This window comes from Brassica napus, chromosome A7 (genome assembly GCF_020379485.1).
Source record: "Brassica napus cultivar Da-Ae chromosome A7, Da-Ae, whole genome shotgun sequence".
NCBI classification, from domain to species: domain Eukaryota; kingdom Viridiplantae; phylum Streptophyta; class Magnoliopsida; order Brassicales; family Brassicaceae; genus Brassica; species Brassica napus.
In genome coordinates, this window is record NC_063440.1 from 6,640,653 (window position 1) to 6,656,249 (window position 15,597).

Below are 15,597 nucleotides of genomic sequence, written 5' to 3' on the forward strand. Positions count from 1 at the left end.
TGTTGTCGCAACAGTACTCGATCAAGCATCTCTTCGATCTTGCTTTTCTGAGTCTGGGGTGGTGGATTTTGGTAGTAAGAGTTCGAGTAGCTCTTGCTGTTGTTGAAGGGTTTTTGAAATTGTGAATTTTGGTTACTTCTTTGGCCATTTCCAAAGAAGTTTATGTTTCCGCCCTTGTTTCCAAATTTCTGGAATCCAGTACCTCCGATGTAGTTCACATTTTCTTCTCCTTCCGTATCTGCTAATTCTCCTTCAGCTGAACAGACTTGCTTCCTAAGAAGCTCGTGCACCACATCTAACTTAGCTCTTACTTCGTCCATCTGTTCCTTCCCGATAGAGGCTACAGACTTCTTCCGTTTAGAGTCAGTGTTTTTGGTGTTGCTGCTGTTAGCAAGGTTTTCGATAAGTCTCACAGCTTCCAACGGATTCTGAGTAGTGAAGTTTTCTTCACTCGCCGTATCAAGGGCCATTTGATACTGTAAGGCGAGACCTCAGAAGAAAGTGCTTAGCAGCTGCACTTCGTTAAATCCGTGGTGTGGACAGTCTCGCTGGAAGAACCTAAATCTAATCCACGCATCTTTGAAGGACTCTCCAGTCTTCTGCGAGAATGTGGAAATTTTGTTCCGAAGTTCTTCAGCGCGCGCCTCATCGAAGAAGTTTCATAAGAAAGCATTCTTGATGTCGCTCCAGGATGTTAAAGATCATGTGGGTTGCTGCCTAAGCCAGTGCATCGCTTCTCCATTCAGCGTGTATCTGAAGAGTTTGCACAGCAACTAATCTTCGGGGACTCCTTCTATCCGAATAGCAGCGATTAGATCCTCGAACCGTTCTAAATGGTCCATAGGATGTTTGTGCGGTAACCCAGAATTGGGTATCTGCGACACGAGAGTGTAGTATTGAGGCTTCAGCTCAAAATTCTGCTTCTGGATCTCCGGAAGTCGAATGGCTGATCTGTTGGAATAGTACTCATCTGAGCGATTGTAGTCGGCCAGTGATTTCGATCGAGCGTCCTCATCTACATGTTGAGCAGCTCCTGTAGCATCAGCATCAGGGATTACAGTTCCCTGAGCATCTATTTTCTGACCTGTTGCATTACGCAGATGACCGGCCTGGTCATACAGGTTTCCGTTCTCGTCCTGAGTTAGAATAATAATGTTTACCATTTTTGACGACACGGTATCGATCGACGTACGCGGTGTAGTATCGATCGTTGTCGAACGATTGGGATCGATCGACGATGATGGTCTGGTGTCGGTCGACAGTTGGTTGTGCGTATCGATCGACGACGAAGTGGTTGCGTCGAGCGATGTGGAACGTTGACCTCTACGGATGATGCGTTCCAAATGAGCAGGATCGTCTGAGAACAGCAAGTCTTTCTCCTTATTGCTTCTGGTACCGTTGGGCATGCACCTGAAAAGACAAGAAAAAGATTATTAGAAAGGGGGTAAAGAAAAGAATAAGAATTAATAAAACTAAATCTAATGGCGATCAAAGCTCACCGGCAACAGCGCCAAATTTGATACCATTCAAATTACCCTAAGGAGTGTTACTCTCATCAAAAGAGGTTCAGATGTAGTACTTAGGGATCGAATCCACAAGGAGCTAGGGAACAATTAAATCTAGTGTTGTTAATTCTAAAGGTCGTAAATGTTTAAATGAAATAGCAATAATAACAAGCGAGTAAATAATAAATGTAACTTGGTTGGAAATGATATTAGATGCAGGGCCACTATTCAGGTGTTGGAGATTATAATACCTATAGATGCCTAACTGTTGCATGCATGATATATTAGATCTCATTCGCTTAACTCAGGGATCAGCTGTCGCATGTACCACTGGTTAACAGACTAGATCTCGTGTCTCAACGGTTAGTACGCAGACAACGAGAGAGTGTCGATCGATAGTCTATTAAGACGTCGACCGATACACCTTTGCCAACGTCGATCGATTGTCAGTTGAGGACATCGATCGACGGGTTCTAGCCAGGCCTATGCGCGAGTATGAAATGCCCTACTAAGATTCTAAATTGGCGGTTAGCCCTCTCTAGCAATCCTAATATGATAGATATATGTCAGGATGGGATAACAAGGGTGCTTGAGTATGCAATCCTATGATCAAGTTCTAGTTAGCAAGGCTAAAACAAGCAATGAATACAAATCTATCATGAATATCACAATAAGGCAGATCTATAGTTTGGGGCTAATCCCACAAACCTATCTGAACCCTGGATCTAACAGTTGAACTACTCAAACATAGCAAAGCAATTCATATCAATAGAGAAATATAAACTCATAGAATAGATGAAAAGAAATAGAAACAAGGAGTTCCAATCACAAGTGATCTTCTCTCCCAAATGAAACTTGTAACAAAACTAGGTCTAGAAAAAGCTCTCCTTTCTGCCGTCAAAACACTAGGCAGTATATATTCTACTAGGTTAAAAACTCGTCAGGGTATTTTGGTAATTTGGATTGGCTTTGGTTTTTAAGTCTGCTGAATCCAAAATGTCGCGTCTGGTGTCTCGACATCGATCGATGGTACTTGTGTACATCGATCGATATTAATCTTCATCTGTCGAGGTATTTTCTGATATCGATCGTCAGCATTGATGCGCATCGATCGATTATTCTTCCTCTCGTCGACCTCTAAGTGGTCAGCTTGGGTGAAATGTCCTTTAAGCTCCAAAATGCTCCAAAGTCATAGCTTTATTCCGAAATGCATCTGAACCTGAAAACATACCTAGAAGAGTAGAAAACACAGATATATATATAGTAAAATACTTATATACCATGGATAAAAATGGGTCAAATTCAAAGTATATCAACGTACACAGACCAAGCTACTCACACTAACAAAAGGTTGTTTTGGCTTAGATAATATAGGTTTTTCCTTAACATATTTCTCTGGCATTGCATAACTATATGCATACATCATTAATCTTATTATATTAGATTGTTCTTTGTAGAATAATGAAATTTACTGTCATTTTAATTCAGTCCAAAAATATTTAGAAATAACAACATGATCTCCAAATTCTATTTATTTATTTTTGTTTATAATATCGTCTTCAGTCTACAATTTCTTTTAAAAATGCTTCATAACATTAATGTAAATTTATATAAAATATTTTTTTTCTAACTTCCCGCCCGTAGGGCGGACCGACCCTAGTGATAGAATAAAGAAATGAAGAGGCAAATTGTGTGAGAATTTTAGGTAATATTAAGAAATGAAGAACATAAAAATGTACATCAGATGTTTGGAAGTTTTACATCCGAGTAGTTAAGAAGGGATCCCGATTCATTACATAGAAAATATTGAGAAGATGAACTTTCCATGAGAAGATAGATTTGATAATTTAAACATAATATTAAACTAAATTTCAAATATATTAAAAGAAAATTTGTGTCTGGCATTCCTTAAAGAAATATATTTCTTTTGTATTCTATTTTCGAAAAAGCTTTACTCATGTGATTAAATAGCAACCTATACGGTAATTTGGTCTTCAAATCTATAGATTAAACTCTAAATAAACCCTAAATTCCTGAAAATATAAACCATAAACCATAAAGCATAAAACATGTCTCTTTTTCAATGGAATCACATATTACTGGAAACAATCAAATTTTGTGTATCCGAACGACATATGTTACTTAAACCATACCATATGATTAATCATATATAAAGTATATACTGTATGATATATTAATTTGGTCTTAAAACCTATACCTAAACCCCAAACCATACCCTAAATGTCTGCAAACATAAATCATAAATCATAGAACATCTTATTTATTAAAACAGAAGTCATAACTTTTTTTATGTGTGATATTTTATTTTGGACCATCTCTTAGAAAAATTATCACATTTAATTATTCGATCATTTAGTTTTATAATAGATATAATCACAAATATATCTTATTAATATCTTAATAAAATCAACAATATACTATTTTGAGGAGAATCTCAAATTTGTTTACTCTTAATATATGCTAAATTTAGAAAACTGTATTCAAAACTAATAAAATAAATATAATTAAATATACCAACTGATTTAATAAAAAAAATTATAACCTATTAATCTAATAACTATTAACAGCATATATAATTATTTTGTAGGCCATTAACTATTTTGTAGGTCACATCATTAACAAAAAAAATCATATGTTATGCAATCATAATATATGATTATATACATATGACCGTGTATATTATTTTTAATATTATGTGATGCAACCATAACATATAATTAATGTTATTATTTTGATGATGTCAAAAAGTATCACAACATGTGATTGTTCTTTAATATTATTAACAATTTTTATCAAATTAATACCATTCTAAAAACATATAATAGAATTCTTTCATAATCATATAACTAAATTTAAATATATTTAATACCATTATCTAGAATGATGTTCAAACGTTAAATCTAAATTGAAAAATAATTTGACATATAAAATAAATTGTAATATATATAATATAAAAATGTAGCATATTTTGTCTGTGAAACAAATGTATTTACAAATATAGATGTACTAATATATATAATCAACTAAATGACACTATTTCCATTTTTCTTACTTTGAAAATTAGTTTTGTTCACACAAATTAAAGAAAAAAATTAGTTTTCTATTTTATCTAACCAAAAACATCATTAACTATTCACATAATCATAATTCAATATTAAAGCGCTAACTGGAGAATATAAAAAGTTATATCGAAGGAAAAATGAATAAACTTGCATTGAAAATTGAAAATATCCTCTAATTTGAAGTGAAAAGAATTCTCTAAAACGTCATATATAAAAATCAAAGTGAATATGTTCTACAAACAAAAACACTAGAAAGTTTTACATTTTGTATAAAATTATCAAATTACAAGTTACTTATCAAACATATCAATTTGATTGTTTTACCATGCAAAACCGAAATATTCAACCGACAAAGCTTACAATTTCCTCAATTTAATTTGAAAAAACACATGCGCGGTTGCGCGGATCAAAATCTAGTGTCATTTTTACAATGGAATCACATATTAGTGGCACAAGATAAATAAATTTTTTTGTGTCCGAACGACATATGTTACTTAAGCCATACCATATGTTTGGAATCATAGAATATGTCACTTTTGTATATACAATAATATGATTCAACACCATACCATATGATTTTAAAAAAAGAGTTAGGGAACCAAACCATAATTAAAGGGTGACAGTCTAGCGAATTTTGATTAGGATAACGAGGATAGATTAACACAAACCGAGATTGAGAAAACGCTAATTAATAACGATTTAGGGAAGATAATCCCCGCATTAGCTACGTCACCAAGTTTAGAAAGGCTTATCCTAGGTGTCATTATGTCACATATGACTCATCAATACATGTCATATTGCCAAGTGAAATTTAAAAATTGGTTAAGAAACTAATGGTAAAGGAACTCCAGTGGTAATGGAACTCTAGTTGATCAAGTGGTAAAGTAAATATGACACAGATAGTTGGTCAAGGTTAGTCGAATCCAGGACGGAAGCTCCAACTCGAGTTCATTTATCACTAGGCCAAAACAACTTAGTTTAATCAAGTTATTATGTTTTTATTTAAGCGTGTTCTCTTACACTTCCTTTTAACAAATGAAAGAAATTTATGTAATTTCTTTTTTTGAGAAAGGAATTTTTTGTAAAATTATCAATTGTTGATGTATTAAATTGGTTATAGATGTGGTTTGTTATTGAATTGTGTCGTTCCGATCACCATTAAACAAAAATAAAATATAGAAATCTCCTAAAGAAAGAAAAATTGGTCGGGAAGAATCTAACAAAAAAAGGAGGTTGTATATATGTTTGTCTTCTTGTCGATGGCGAATACACAGAAGAATCGTTGCTTCGAAATAAACTGAAAATGATATAACATTAAAAAATTAAATCGAGTAATTCAAAGATGATTAGGCGGGACCCACTCTATGGGACCATGTAAATGTCAACTCAAACAGAAACAAAGCGAATCTCTCAAAATATATAATTTTAGTTCATTGACGAATAAGTCGCCGTCTTCAGACAACGCGGTTCAGATCTTCTTCAGCTTGTTCTCATTAATTTTTCTTCATCTGATTATTATTGGAATCTAAATACGATGTGTTCTAGAAGCTTGACGCATTTGTATTAACCTCTATTATCTATAATATATTGCATTTCTACCAAACTCTCTTTATCATCGTTCCTTTTTTTGATAACCAACTCTTTTTAATCTTTGTTTTTGAGTGTTTGTTGAAATGTAGTTTCTACATTTCTCATTTGTTTTGGTAATTTTGACCAAACGATTTGTTGACTATGTTGCTAATGCTTGGAAAAGAAGGACAAGAGAGTGTTATCCTTGTAGAATCGTTTTAAATTACCAAACCATTTGGTAATTTTGACCAAATCATTAGTCTTATTGATACAAATGTCATCCTACTTGTGTCACGAAGATTGTAGTTTTTAGATTTTATTTGTTTCACAAAGATAATAATTTTGAGGTTTCAACGTAACTTTATAGTTTTTGTCCATTTTGTCCACATTAATTAAGACAACTACTACATGTAATATTTTTATTATAAATTACTATGTACTCTCTCTCTGTTCCTTAATATTACATATTTTAGAAAAAAAATTGATTTAAAAAAATCTATTTTTTACATTTTTAAGACATGTTTTATTAACTAATTGCAAATTTCAAAAACTTAATTGCACTTACTGAATTTTTATTGGCTTAAAATTATGAAACAAAGATAAACATACAAAATTATGCAAATTTAATATGTTTTATTAAAATGTGTGAAAAAGTTAGGATATGTAACCTTAAAAAACAAAAGGAGTATTAAACTAGGATTATCGCCATGCTAGAGCTTTGGAACAGAGTGCAAGGAGCTGATTGCAATGGTAAAGAAATCCCAGAAGTGGCCAAGCTTCACGACAGAATTGGAGAAGATAGAGACGCTACAAACTTGTTTCCCGGACTTCAAGATCTCCATGTCACACGAGTGCGCAATCAGTTTTCTGACTTTTTAGCTAAGACTGCTAGGACTTTTCGTAGGGAGTTATTTTTCATTGGTTGTTCTATTTTTATCTGGTTATCTAGACCATTTCAAGTTTGAGTAATAAAATGGCCGTTCGATGTTAAAAAAAAAAAAAAAACTAGAATTATCGTTGATATTGCAACTTTATTTTTAAAGTGCGTGAAATCTCTAAAACTACAATTTTAGTGGAATGGAGGAAGTGATTTTTCTCTAAAATGTTGAATTTGCTCATAAGTTCATAAATGATCGCATCTTTCTAGAAATTATTTCTTTTATCGCAACATCTATTTACTAAATAAGGCTAGTTCTGGTAAAATTTTAAATTAATTTATCATAAAAATAAAAGTCAAATTGAATATTATTCATAAAGATGGGATCAGTTGGCATGACCTCATAGAATAGAGATGGGCAAATGTTTTGTTATTTGTTTGTAACTCAACTTTCGAGTGATTTGATGAAATTGTATTTAACCACTGATTATGACTTCATTAAAAATTAAAGCCATATATGAGAACACTATAGTCATGCCTACTTTAAAAACTGAGAAAAAAAACACTAAAACAAACAAACAAATCTAATCTATTAATTTAAAATCCTATTTTTTATCTACTTATAAATAGTCTAAGTTGAACCATTACATTTAACTCGCTTTCATATTATTTCTACTTATACCTAACTTAGTTATTATTAAATATATACCCTAACTTAAAATTAAGAAACTAAATAACTAATCTTTTATTTTAAATTATGAGTTCAATTTATATTTAAACTAATTTTACGTAAATAATCAATTATATTTTATTTATTAAGATAAAAAAATATATACCTACTAATTCATATATACAACTGAACTTTAGTTCAAATGTAAGAAACAAATTCTTTAAGATCTTCACCAATTACATAATAATATATCTTATGGATAAAGTATTAAAACTATAGATACATATATATGATAAAATAAATAATAATGGTCATTAATATTTAATGATATGCTTGAACATGTTATTATTATTGATATTTTTAATGAATATAGGTTATTCCAACACATATAAAATATTTATCAAATATAAATCTCATTGAACAAAACATAAAATATATTTTAAGTTAGGCTTGAGCATTACGTATCCGTTGCGATACAAGTTGCGTATTTGGAATTTCAGTTCTAATTTATATCACATCATAGGTCTCATTCTGGTAAATTTGTAAGTACGGATCAGGTTCAGATATAACACTTCGGTTTTGTTTCTAATTTATATCACATCTAAAATCTATAAAGTAACAATATATTGTTCCGGTTCAGGTTATATGGATTCGGCTCAGACATATCCAAAATTAAATCCAAAATTGAAAAGAAAAACATAAGAAATAAACTTATTTGTATAGGATTGGATATTTAAAGTACTTATTGAAGATTTAAATACTTATTTTAATATATAGTTTCAAAATAAATATAGATCTGAATATTTTAAGTACATATTTATGTTTCAAATAATTTGTATTTGCGATTAGTTTGGATTTTCGGATCGGTTTTTTGGATTTCTTGGGGATTTTTTTTTGGTTTTTCTGGTAGCACGTTCGGGTTCGGCTAATAACACTTCGAGTTCGGATATGTGGTGTACCACACTACGAGACCTATTTTTAAATTTCTTATATTTCGGAATGGACACAGGTCAGGTTCTTTGGTTTGAGTTAGGTATGGACTTTGAGTTACGAATTTCATGCACATGTCTACTTTAAATGAAGAGAAAACACGATTATATAAAAAAGTTACCAAAACATTATTATGTGCTTTAGCACGGGTGAAAATTTAGTAGTATCTTAAATCAAACGGCTATTTTAAAGGTTAATTTAGAAAGAAAGTTTATAACTAAACATGAATATTAAAAAAGAGTAAAAATAAAATGGATTTTTCAGAAAGTACTATTAAATAACTTTCGTACTTCGAAAAATGATTATAAAGTGAAACCAGAAAATTTTGAGAAACTATATGTAATTCTAATAACAGTTTGATAGAAGAGTATAACTTTCAGTCACTCCTTCTATACTCGAAATTTTCTTTTGTAAAATTATTTAAAAATTTATATAATTCTTCCTTATAATCATTTACTTTAAACGATCAAAGACTAATAACTAAAAGATGTATAGTTTTTTTGACAAATATATTAAATTTTGAGACATTTGGTAAAAATTTAAAAATTGATAATTCAATTGTTCTTCTAAACCTTTGTTTATTAACATGGGGAATTAAGATTTGCATTTATGTAAATTCATTTTTTTCCAAATAATCGATTATTTGAAGTTGTTCTTTCAATAAAGGTTTTTGTTATAGGCAAAGTTACAGTAAAACATATAATTCTTTAGAATCTCCTCTTCTCTCATTCATTCAACGCTTTTGATCGTTCATATTTTTATTCGCTGGAATCAACAAAAATTTCATATCTAAGTTTTCAACTGTAAGATTTTTTATTAGATTGATGATGTTTTTTTAACTTGGCTGGTTCTTGATATTCAAAGACCGCATAATTAAGTTGATTAATTTGAGTAAGCGATTTAATTTTTTTATAAAAATAATTGGATTGATTTCAGTTTTGAACCGTTAAACTTAAGGCTGTTTCAAGATTTTCTAAACAAGTTTTTAGAAGTTTAATACCATATTTTGATAGCTCTCATCAAAATACTGTATTTTATATTTTTTTTTTATAAATACTATCGGCTGATCCGGTCTGTCTCGGGAGGAATGCACTCAGTGCTATAGAGTGGACTGGCTACCACACTGCCTGACCCGAGTTTGAATTAACTTATAACTAATTCTAGGGGATGAACCGATCATCTGTTACGATACACCATGTAAACCATTTGGGTCCAAGCCCAAGTCTAGACTGGCTAAGTGATGATATTTGTATTTGGTATATTGATTGTAATTTCAATTGATTTTAGGTATATACACTAAAATAATAGTGTAAAGAAGAGAAAAAAAAAGAAAGAAACAAAGAAAGAGAAAATGAAATATAATAGATTGAAATTAGATTCGAGAATATTCATCTATGTTATGATTGTAACTCTTAGATTTTCAGATTTTTTTTTGGAAAATAATAACTGAAAACACAGGCAAACATACATTTTGAAAATCGGTAGAAAAATATAAATAAGTGAAAACATCAATGTAAACTAGATATATCATATATGAACGGTTAGAACAATGCAAAACACATACGCTTACCAAAGTAGATGATATAGCAAAAGTTAGGATAGAAGCAAGTGTAAAAACTATAGTAAATTTGAATTATTATATTTTCAGATTTATTATATTTTGATTTCTTTTACATTTGAATGCTTTTCTTTGTTGAGATTTAGATAAAATAACTTAGTTAAATTGTAATAAGTGTCTATAAATGTCTATTGGAACAATTAAATTTTCAATATTTCTCATTTACACAATTTTTTTCTTAAAACTTTACTGAAACGATATTGGTTATTACCAAACTAGTAATTAAATTTGACCCGAGTAGACCACTCTTTTCAGCTTGTAGCTACTAGAAATGATGAGAAAGAAATAATTTTTTTTTTTCATACTTGGTGGGATACATAGGAGAGATACAACTTTAGAATACAGACCCGGCAGTACACAATTTTGTGGTGAAAAACTCCCGTAACATTGTTAAGCGATAACAGAAACAAGTTATAGTAGCTTTATTTTGGTGTTTTGAATTTATACTCAATCTTCCAAAATATCTACAATATTCCGAATTATCATTGCTTCTGGCTTTTTTTTTGCCGTCGTATTTTGTGAAGCACATGTTTTAAAGCTGTCGGGGTCCAATGGAAGAAGTTATGATAACACGTATCTGTAATTTAGTTAGAGAAAAGGGCAAAACCTATCATCATCTAGAAGACTAGAATTGGAAGCACCCACTACTGACTGATCAACTTGTTGCTGAATTATTTAGAAAACATAAATTAAAACTAAACAAAGTAAGTACACACGCGGTGAACGCGTGCATGTGTAATTAACATTTACAATGTCAAAGTTGGGTTAGAAATATACAGCAACCTTTGCTCAAAGAAAAAAAAAATACATCAACCTCCGAAAACTGAAAGTTAAAAAGCAGTAGCATTTTCAAACACTTTTGTGACATCCCGGTTATAATATATGGAAATTTTTTTAAAAAAATTGATTTGACTATGTATATCGCTAAAGTATACTTATTTTTTTATCACGCATTCATTTATAACTTAAGTTATGTATCCTTGAACTAAAATAGTGGAAGGATGTGTGATCTACCGGAAAGTCATTCGCGATATCATATAAGTGAGGCCAAAACATAGAAAATGTCATATGGTGATTACAGCGTCAGTAAACAAGACTTCTGAGCCTCCAAAAAATTAATGCCATGCCCGTTGCACGAAATGGAGCTCATGGGCCGAGTGAGTGGGCGTGGAAGGTCCATTAACCGCTAGTGGTTGGGCGTTATCTTTTTGGTCACACATTCGTTTAAAACTTCAGGATTAAGCGTGCTTGAGAAGGGGTAGTGGAAAGATGGGTGAACTACCGAGAAATCATTGGCAGTTTCGTGTGAGTGAGGCCAAAACAAGGGAAAATTCATGTGGTGGTTGCATGGTCACTAAAAAAGACTTTCGAGCCTCCAAAAAAATTAACACACCATCCGTCACACAGAATGGAAGCCACATACCAGGAGTGAGAGTCCATTAGCCATGGCCAGTCGGAACGTTATAACTTTATTTATATACCTTGACAGATGATTTATGGGTAAGTTAAGGGTAACATCAGGTTCTCCTACAAGCTGGGAAACAGCATGTTGGAACACATGTCTACTTTCGAAGGTAAACTATTATGACTTTCATTAGTTCGAGGAATTTTGGACGTGTGTATTTTTTAAATTTACCAACTCAACAGTATAGTCAAGTAAAAAAAAATAGAAAAGAGGAGGTAAGTAATTGAATTATCAAATGAGATATTTTTAAACTATATTCTTACATGAGCCACTATACGACTCAATGCAGAATGATACCTAACGATCTACATACAATAGTTAAATAATGAATCATCCATCCGTGACATCCTCATTTCATTACACATTATCAACAAACATGTGTATAACTACGTCTCTCTAAACATTTTGCTAATAGCCCTACGGCCCTACTGCCCAACCAACACTGACCACCATTTAGTTTCCTACATGACCACCTGCTCGTGGCCATTTCGCTCATCTGGCACTACCCTACTGTCAATAGTCACATATGTCCTGATTCTGCATCTCATATTAATCTTCGGACCTCACCAATCAGATACAACACATAGTTTCATGCTTAACAACATTCATTATCGTTATTAAGTTTATACCATTCATTTATCAATCCTAGTTTGTTCATAATCACAATTCAGTATCATAAAAAATCAATCACATTAACACAATAACTCATTTTATTGTTTTAACAATACAAGTGTTCTTATGCACCACTCAACATTGATCTAACTACCTAACATCAATCAACAAAGCTAACCAGTCGTATAATCCAACATAAAAAATATAGAAAATCAAGAGAAGAAAACATCCCCACCTGTATCAAAGATGAACGAGATGTAGATCAGCAGGACATGAATATCTATAGAACACATATGAAGAACGAGACGACAAGCGACGGACAACGAACAACGACCAGTCGGTATCAGCGTCGGCAAACTACGAAAATGAACGAGACGAAAGGAGCAACAGTTGCTGGTTGGTGAGAAACAACAACAGCGGAAGCAAGGCGTCGGTGGCGGATATGGAACAGGGGCGATCAGTGGTTATGGCTCGGGCTCGGGTGCTTGACACCTCAAGATATCTATAAGGTTTCGTTAGATTTTTTCTGATAAGAAAATAGTGAAGAGAAGATCTTTTTCATACAAAAGGACAACTCTATGTTTAATCCTAACGGGTCTTTTACCTAGAAAAATTCTCTTTAAAATAAAAGGAGAGTTTGGATTTGGATTTTGAGATGTTACATCAAATGATATATGTTTTCCGCCAGAATATCTTAGAAAATTAGAGTATAAATTCAAATGGAATATATAATATACCTAGTTTGTGCTGATAATATATGTGGAAGGGGTTACAAAATCGATTTGGCTAACTAATACATAAAGTGAACATAGATTTTTAATAATCCGAAGAAAATTAAAAACTTAAGCATAATTGGTTATTTAAATTAAATGATGAGTAATCTATCAATAAGTTGGTCATTTTCGGTATCGTGTGAGTGAGGACAAACACAAAAAACGGTAACATAGTGTTTATACATGGTCAATAACAATTCTTCCGAGCATTTCTAAGCAAAGTACTAGACGTGGAACGAGATGGACTGTAACGACCCGCTGTCGGAGTATTTTAATTTCTAAGAAAATAGATCATGAGAGATTTTTCTACAAATGAAATTATTGCTCTAAGTGTTGAATATTTTTCGTAAAATTGTTGAAGTAACAATGATGAATTTTGACTAAATTTTGATTATTACTTAAGAACTTGAAACAAAATTGCCTCAGGATGAGTAAACATAAAATAATCATGGAACGATGTGGATTTCATGTAAGGTAAGTTTGACTAGTTATCATTGCAAGATTATACAAAAGAAAGGTCGAGTTTACAGGGATCAATTAAGTAAATTATTATAGAGAATGGATCATGTCACTGGTGATATTTGACCAAGCCAAATTAGAAATCAAACATTAAGTGCCCGACTGTGTGATCAAGTCCAAGAATCCAATAAAAATGGGTCTCGGGTTCCATTTCTAGAAGAACTTTAAAAGGATTTGTACAGAGAAGTTAGAAAAATAATGGAGTTCTAGAGAGACAAGTTTGAGAAGAAGGATCAAACGAGGAGGAGAAAAAGTGTTATTTGTGAGAAAATGCTACGAAGTTCAGAGTCTTTGAATACTTGAGATTCATCTAAGGTGAAGACGTGATTCGCGGAAACCCATTAGTTTATGTTTTAGCGACTTTGATTCATATATTAAAGATTATGCGAATGAGTAAATTGTTTTATGGAAAATTGGTTTTTCGTTATTTGAAGTGTTCTTCAAGGATCGAAGAACTTTCTTTTCGATTTTTAGTTTTTTGCATGTTACATTGTGTGTGATGATGTTATATTTAATTTGTATGTTTATGTGAAAAACTTAGAACTCATATTGAAATGAATTGGCATATTAAGTGCACAATGTTAAGAAAATATATTAAGAATAAGATTAATCAAAGAAAGTAAAAGATTAGTTGAAATAAATTAAATAAGAAAATTATGTTTCAGTTTGGGGCAGTATGTTGGCTTCAGTTGTGAACGACTTTAGGGTATATGTTGGCTTCCACTGTGATGAACCTTTGAGGTTATATATTGGATTTGGCCGTGATGGACCTTTGGACTTCGTAGATTGTCAGGTTGCGTACCTTCAATCATAAGAACTGTTGAGTTATTGGGCCGTCACTAGGATTGACATTTGGTCATGTGGATTAGGTGAACCTTCTATCGTAAGAACCATTGAGTATAACCTTTGGTAGGATGTACCTTTGGATCGCGTAGATCATTGAATCGGTGGACTTTATATTGAAGGGGTTTTGGATCAGTGAATCTTTGGCTGTAAGTGTGTAAAGGATTTTAGTAATAAGAAAACAATTAAATAGTAAAAAAATGAGTGAAAAAGAAAATGATGTAAATATAATGTGTAAATTCAAATGTATTGGTTGTCAGGTTGCATGTGGAGGGTTTTAAGCATCCACACTAAGATTTTTTTTGTATGATCATGCCTCATGTTGTGATGCATGTAAGGTTTTATTGTGCGAACCGGAGCGCCATGGAATAAAAACCATAGGGAACGAATGTTCTAAAGTTGAAAAACGGTGGGGAGTATAAAGAAATTATCATTGTAACCTACAAATTTTCAGTAATAGTCTTTAATTGTATTAATTTTATTAATAAAAATAATTTGATTTTTATTTAGAATTTTCAACGTGGTCTTTAAATATTTTTCAAATATCATAATTATACAGTATTGAAAAAATGATTTGTATGTAATTTTTTTCTTAGATGGCAAAATATTGTGGCTTTGTGGGGTTTGAAAGCAAGTATTCAAGGTTATTAGAAGATCATTAACCCTTGCACGGGTTCTTAGTCGAATTTTTATTTTATTTTTTTCCTGAAAAAAATAAACCAATCGCAGACCATCATGTGTCAATAGAATCCGCGAACAAACCCCTTATAGAAGAACATTAAGAGGTAATTTTTATTAAAACTGTGGACCCACCTCTTAAGAACCATATTAAAAGGTGGGTTAATGCTGCTTTTAAACTCAGACATCAACCATCAGAAAAGAAAATTGTTTTTCATTGATTTACAAAACAGAAAATTATAAAAGGAACACTTGCGCGTAAGCAATGAAGTTTTGTTTTTGACAGCGTATGTAAACATTTACAATGTCAAACCGCGGTTAGTAAAATATAAAGCGACCCCTAAAAATTGAAAAAGAGTAGTAGTAGTTGTTGATGGATTTGAATTGAACATTTT

The 15,597-nt window shown here is 31.8% G+C and overlaps 1 non-coding gene across 1 annotated transcript; it reads left to right on the forward strand.

Annotated features, from left to right (window-relative positions):
• Positions 1-525: 525 nt before the first annotated feature.
• LOC125576769 lies at positions 526-631 on the forward strand. Its single transcript, XR_007315195.1, has one exon. It is a non-coding gene; the product is annotated as a small nucleolar RNA R71 (small nucleolar RNA).
• The last annotated feature ends 14,966 nt before the right edge of the window (positions 632-15,597 follow it).